General features: G+C 42.8%; 1 protein-coding gene across 1 annotated transcript in view; it reads right to left on the bottom strand.

The window, feature by feature from the left end:
• The window catches only part of LOC134087921 (cadherin-4-like), a 325,999-nt gene that overhangs the window by 29,099 nt on the left and 289,400 nt on the right, over window positions 1-7,500 (bottom strand). The gene's annotated exons all lie outside the window — the stretch shown is intronic.

Below are 7,500 nucleotides of genomic sequence, written 5' to 3' on the forward strand. Positions count from 1 at the left end.
TCAATTGAACTAGAAAACATGATATATTCCTTCCTGTTCTCTAAATTCTATAACAATAAAGAAAACATCAACTTGGCCACTGAAAAAATAACAGCAATATTTTCGACAGCTGCTAAAAGATCCTTAATCAGTTGTCAACATAAAAACACCGGTAGTAAAAGGAAAATGAACACAAATCAAAACAAATGGTTTGACAAAGACTGCAGAACACTGAGAAAAGAATTGAGGTTGTGGTCAAACAAAAAACACAGAGAACCTGGAAATCAAGAAATTAGATTAAAATATCATTGCATCCTTCATAGCTACAAATTACTCCTGAGACGCAAAAAGCTGACTATGTCAATAATCAGCTTAAACAAATTGATAATGCTCTAGACCAAAACTCTTTTTGGGACCTCTGGAAAAACCTTCACGAAACAAAAAAAGAAAATTCTTTACCATTAGTTGATGGCAATATGTGGACCACACATTTTGAAAGCTTACTTAAGCAAAATAACCTAACTCCAGAACAAACAATCTTATACTCCCAATTAAAAAAGCTTGAACATACCGAAAAAGATCAATTAAACAAATTAGACTGTATTATAACACTACATGAACTGAATACCAAGATAAAATCCCTTAAAAACAAAAAATCCTGTGGCGTAGATGGAATTTACAATGAGATGCTAAAGCACAGCACCCCTCAACTTAGAGAAGCTATCCTAAAATTATTCAATTTGATATTATCAGCTGGCCACTTCCCAGATAAATGGAAAATGAGTCAAATCACACCCATATTTAAAAAGGGCAATAAACTTAATCCAAACAATTACAGAGGCATCTCACTAGGCAGCAATCTTGGTAAATTATTTTGCGGTATATTAAACAATAGAATAACAAATTTTATACAAGACAATCAAATATTAAATTCTTCCCAAATTGGCTTCTCAAAATGTAATAGAACAACAGACCACATATACACTTTAAATACACTTATAGATGAACATGTACATAAAGTAAAAAAAGGGAAAATATTTGCCTGCTTCGTAGATTTTAGTAAAGCCTTTGATTCGGTTTGGCATGAGGGACTTTTACTAAAACTTTTAGATTATAAAATTGGAGGTAAAACATATGACGTAATTAAAGACATGTATACAGACAACATAAGTTGTGTAAAAATTAACAACAAACAAACCAATTATTTTAATCAGACAAAAGGAGTTAGACAAGGCTGTTGCCTGAGCCCAACATTATTTAATATTTATATAAACGACATAGCTAATAAACTTGAAAATTCACAATCGCCAGGGCTTAAACTTCTAGATAGAGAAATTAAATGTCTGCTCTTTGCCGACGATCTACTCTTACTCTCCCCCAGTGCAGAAGGATTGCAAGAAAATCTTAACACTCTTAGTGAATATAGCCAAACATGGGCCCTTCCAATAAACATGGACAAATCTAAAATCATAGTATTCGAAAGAAAACATTCAAAAATAAGTAAGAACCTCAACTTCACCATTGGCAAACAAGAACTGGAGCAGGTGAAAGAATATTGCTATTTAGGACTAATTATCTCGTCCACAGGAAAATTTGACAGTGCTATCAAAAATTTAACAGAAAAAGCAAGAAAAACATACTACATATTACGGAAATCGCTAATTCAATTCAACCCTCCAGTGAAAATGTGGCTCAAGATATTTGACTCTCTTATAAAACCTATTCTGCTATATGGAAGTGAAATTTGGGGCCCTAAATATAAAGAGAATTTTGATTTATGGGACAAAACCCTGCCTGAGATATTCCACTTGGAATTCTGCAAAGGCATTTTGGGAGTAAACAGAAGTTCCCCTAACCTAGGTTGTAGAGCGGAACTTGGAAGATACCCTCTTCTAATTAATATTCAAAAGAGAGCAGCAAAATTCTGGCACCACCTGCAGATAAGTAAACCTGAGAGGTACCACCACACTGCTGCCCAGCTGAGGAGTAGACACCCTGAAAAGGAACCCCTAAATCACCTCATCCAAAAATATAGTCTAGACAAAAGCGATCTAAGTATAGTCTCAAAATTAAAACAATTTGAAAAAAGGTCTAAAGAACAATATGTCAATAATTGGAAGGAAAAAATTGAACTGATAAGTAAACTAAATTATTACAAAGTAATACGAAAAGATTATAAATTGGCACCATATCTAATTCAAATCAAAAATCATCACCAAAGAAAACTACTAGCCAAGTATAGGTTAAGTGATCATAGCCTTGCCATTGAAAAAGGGAGACATAGGCAAACCTGGGTGTCACGTGAACAAAGAATATGCATTCATTGTAATACTGGAGAGATAGAGGATGAAGCCCATTTCCTAACAACATGTACCAAATACAAACACTTAAGAGAAACATACTATAAAAGAATAGAACACGTTTGCCCAGAATTCACTAACTTAGACAATGAACTAAAACTACCATTCCTCCTGGGAGAAGTGAATAGCCTTACACAATTAGCCTCTGAATACTTAGAGTCCTGCCACATTTTGAGAGAAGAATCCACATGACCCATCAACTCGTGCTGCTTATTATTTACATTAGTATAAGTTAGTGTAAGCTTTTCTTTTTTTTCATATATTTCCTATTCATTATTATTTAGTATTATTTTTCATTAGTATAAGCTTTCTTTTTTTGTGTGATTATCTGTATTTCTTTTTTTTTTTTTTTTTGTTCTTTATTACTTAATATTACAGTATGTATTATTATTCCACTATTATAACCTGATTGATGCTTTGGCAATATTGTATTTACATTCATGCCAATAAAGCTATTGAATTGAATTGAATTGAATTGAGAGGGAGAGAGAGAGAGAGGGAGAGAGAGAGAGGGAGAGAGAGAGAGGGATGGAGAGAGAGAGAGAGAGGGAGAGAGAGAGAGAGGGAGGGAGAGAGAGATAGGGAGGAGAGAGATAGGGAGAGATAGGGAGGGATGGAGAGAGAGAGAGAGAGAGAGAGAGAGAGAGGAAGAGAGAGAGATAAGGAGAAAGAGAGACAGAGAGGGAGGTACAGAGAGTGACAGAGAGAGAGTGAGAGAGGGAGGGAGAGAGAGACAGAGAGAGAGAGAGAGAGAGAGAGACAGAGAGGGAGGTACAGAGAGTGACAGAGAGAGAGTGAGAGAGGGAGGGAGAGAGATACAGAGAGAGAGAGAGAGAGAGAGAGAGAGAGAGAGAGAGAGAGAGAGAGAAGAGAGAGAGAGAGAGAGAGAGAGATAGAGAGAGACTTTTGACTTTTAAAACCCCTTTTATTGAATCATTCCATGGATCCAAAACACCTTAAAACCTACAAAAGCAGTCACCCAAACCCAACCCCCCCCCCCCCCCCCCCCCCCCCCCCCCCACCACCACCACAGCAGCATAACCCTTATATTACCACATGAATGCCAGGGTCCCATCCGCAAGGGAGATCAGACCCTTGTCAATGCACCATTTCTGTGAGAAAAGGCATCATATTGTCCGAAACTTTGAAGAAAGCATATTCAACCTTAACCCTTGATTCCACCAAAGCTTTAAACATGTCCACAAGGTTAACAATCTGCCCTTCTTCCTCAGCCGATTACCTTTCCATATGGCCAGTTTTGCTTGGCCAAGCAAGAAGTTTGTGAAGGTGTACAGTTCCTTTTTGTTTTTTTTATAAAAAAAAAAAAAAAAAAAAAAAAAAAAATAGAGAGAGAGAGAGAGAGAGCGAGAGAGGGAGGGAGAGATAGGGAGAGAGAGATAGATAGGGAGAGAGAGAGAGGAAGAGAAAGAGAGAGAGGAAGAGAGTGTGAGAGAGATAGAGAGAGAGAGGGAGAGAGAAAGAGCACCCAGATAGTTTATTCAGTTAAGCTATTGGGTGAAATGATATTTGAAAAACCATAAATCAAGTGAATGATCACACAAGCATTCTGAAAGGACTCCACTGAGATGAAGAAACACAATGTGACAAACGCTTGCTGGATATAATACCGTGCCACTACTCCAGACACAAAACAATCTAACAGGGGCCAGCTCTGTGGTCATCCTCTGCCCTTCTTTTAATTGACGCTGTTTCCTTTCCTCTCCTGTCCTGTCCTCTGGAGCCGAGCGGCTCTTTGACCCGAACAGGACAGGCTGGGGCCCGCTCCCGTGTCCCTGACAATAATAACGCAGCCATGTGTGTGTGTGTGTGTGTGTGTGTGTGTGTGTGTGTGTGAGACGCACAGAGGAATAGGAGATGACACCGGGGTGTCTCAGCACGCCTACCTGTAATTGGCGCTTTGATGATGACTGAGAGCGACAACATCGAAAGTATGCATGCGCCACTGTCATGGCCTATCGTGTGTCCGTGTGTATGCGTGTGTCCGTGTGTTCCCGTGTGTGTCCGTGTGTTCCCGTGTGTGTGTGTGTGTGTGTGTGTGTGTGTGTGTGTCTGGTGTCTGCGTGTGTGTGATCTGTGTGAGATCACGGGGTGGCATGGCACTGCGGGGGCACTCCAGGCATTGCGTGCCACTCGGGCGTAAAGCGGAAGTGACAGCTCATAACGGCGGCCCTTCCTTAATGAAGACGCCGCGGCGACAGGTTCAAACGGAAACAAACACGCAGCGCTGGTGTGACAGCGAGGCAGGGGGCAATTATCTGGGCAGTGATTAAAACGCCCCGAGTGAGATGCCGAGGCTACTGAACGCATGTGTGTGTGTGTGTGTGTGTGTGTGTGTGTGTGTGTGTGTGTGTGTGTGTGTGTGTGTGTGTGTGTGTGTGTGTGCATACGGGTGTATGAGCAGCACCCATTTGTAATTCAATTACAGTTTTAATGGAACAATTTCAAATCAAAATGGGAGGCACATCTTCACACTTCATTCCCATTGGGGTAGCATGTCCATAAGGGCAAGAAAAGCACGGCATTCGCCCTCAGTGCAACAGGGCTATAGAACTACAGACAGATGATAGGCAGGTGGCATGAGAAGCGGAGCCGTGTGGCACATGACAGCAGATATCATTTGCCAATGTAAGGGGCAGGATACGGAGTGCAATGGAGAATCATGAAAACCGACTTGTGTCTTAAACCCTCAGAAAATGCCTTTAAAAAAGGAACGTTTTTTTTTTACCCCCCCACACAAGCACAACCTTGGGGCCGTGTTGTTGTGGTTGTGTGAGTGTTTATGCGGCGCGAGAGTGCAGCTCTTTCATTGCTGTTTGCTCTCGGGATTGAAGGCAGATTGAAGTCTAGTGTGTGTGGCGGGGCCGGGCAGCCTTGGACAGTGTGTGAGTGAGTGATGGTGTGTTGCATTATGATGGAGCCAAAGGGCCAGTCTGAATGAGATGCTCATACAAAACCATTCAGCTGTCTGTGTGGCTATGTGAAATAGCTTGTGTGTGCCTGTGTGTGTGTGTGTGTGAGAGAGTGTGATAGAGAGATAAAGGAGGAGTGCATGTTGGTGTGTATGTGTGTGTGTGTGTGTGTGTGTGTATCTGTTTGTGTGTGTGTGTGTGTGTCAGAGAGTGTGCGAGGGAGTGGGGTGGCCAGAATCCTTTCAATCCCCCCCCCACTCCTGGCATGCATTTATTTACAATTATTTATTTATCTGTTTATTTATTTTGCATCTAAACAGGCACGATCCATCTCTCCCCCTCCGCCCCCAGGGAGAGAGCAGTGCTGTGTCTTATTTCATGATCTCTTATTAACCTCCCCAGGGTTCCATTGTGCCGCGCCGCGCCGCTTTGCTCTGCGCTAGGCTACGGCTACGCTAGGCTTTCGCTACGCTACGCCCCGGCCTGCTCGCGGCGGCCCGCCGCATCTCGAGCGCGAGGGCCGAGGGACGAGGGCAGCGAGTGTAGCGTGTGTGTGTGTGTGTGTGTGTGTGTGTGTGTGTGTGGGAGAGAGGATTAGACGGAGCCCAGTCATCTGGAGATAATGAACAGAGGAAGGGAAATGCCAGCGCCCGCCGCCGCCGCTGGAGCCACAGAGCCTCTGGAGCGCCGGGGGAATTTCACAATCGTTATTGCCATTTGAAAATGTTACCGCCGGACGCGCCGAGCGTGGGGAGAGAGGCTTTTGTTCCTCGGCTCGCTTGGTTTCTTTTTTCTTTTTTTTTTTTTGCGGTCTAAGTCCGCCGACACCACCGCTACGCCACCACTGCTGCCGCCACACAGGGTGATGATGGTGTGATTACATCAGCATCATCACACATCTGAGGAGTGGGGGGTTGTTTGTTTGTGTGTGTGTGTATACTTGTGTGTTTTTAGTGTGTATGTGTGTGTGTGTGTGTGTGTGTGTGTGTGTGTGTGTGTGTGTGTGTGTGTGTGTGTGTGTGTGTGAAATATATGTGTGTGTGTGTGTGTGTGTGTGTGTGTTTTTGTGTGTGTGTATATCATGTACATGTTTGCATATGCATCTGTCTGGTATTAGCTCATGCATGTATCTACAGTATACGTACAGTACATGTATGCAGTAAGCATGTTTGGTGTGCATGTGTGTGTATGTGTGTATGACATATGATTGCAGTACATGTGTTGTGTGTGTGTGTAGGGGTGGTTGGCACGATGGTGAGCATGTCCATGTGTGCTGTGTGCATATAGTTTGTACCTGTGTCTATGGGCATGACGTGGGCATACACTAAAAATGCAAACGGGAAGAACTCAAAGTGTTTGTGCAATCAGTGAAAGTTGCCCTGGGCCATCTCCAGCCCAAGCCCTCACATGTTGAATGCAAATGGAGGTTCCTGCTGGGCTGAGTTCCTGTAGCAGTTTAGGTGGTAATTGGAGCAGGAATCCCACTCAGGATTTCACCTGAGGTTAATGCCCTGCTCAAGTTAAGAGAAGGCTTTATCTCCAGCAGGGCATGCCACTAATGGAGTGTTTGGGGAAGATAATCCTTCAGTTAATGATAAAAAGGAGAAGGAAAGGGCTCTGTGTGTGTGTGTGTGTGTGTGTGTGTGTACGTGTATTCATGTGTGTGTGTGTGTGTGTGTGTGTGTGTGTGTGTAAGCCTATGTCTGTGTCCCCTCCATTTACGATGGCGGTTAAAACGTTATGAGTGCATAAAAAAGGACATGTCTGTAATTGAGAAATCAATATTTAATTTGTTGCAGTGGCCTTTCAGGTTGACTGGGAAACCGCACAAGCGTAGGTGCATTGTGTGTGTGTGTGTGTGTGTGTGTGTGTGTGTGTGTGTGTGTGTGTGTGTGTGTGTGTGCGTGTGTGTGTGTATGTGTGTGTGTGTGTGGCAGAGGATTAACCTGGAAAATATCCATGAGATAAAGGCAATTTTGTGGGAAACAAGGGCACACTCTAAAGCTGAAATTTCATCAGGAACCACTCTTGCCAAATTCCGCAATCACACACACACACACAACAATTGCCAAGAAGCTGGAATGAAATCCTTTAAGCAACCATAAAGAAACCATGTTACATCCTTAACTTATCGGTGTAATGAATATGCCGGGGCTTGAATTGAGTCTGTAACCTGGCTGCGTTCACAATGGCATGGAGCTGCCTCTAGGCTGTGTGGTTTTGGGTAGACT

Source organism: Sardina pilchardus, chromosome 7 (assembly GCF_963854185.1).
Source record: "Sardina pilchardus chromosome 7, fSarPil1.1, whole genome shotgun sequence".
NCBI lineage: Eukaryota > Metazoa > Chordata > Actinopteri > Clupeiformes > Clupeidae > Sardina > Sardina pilchardus.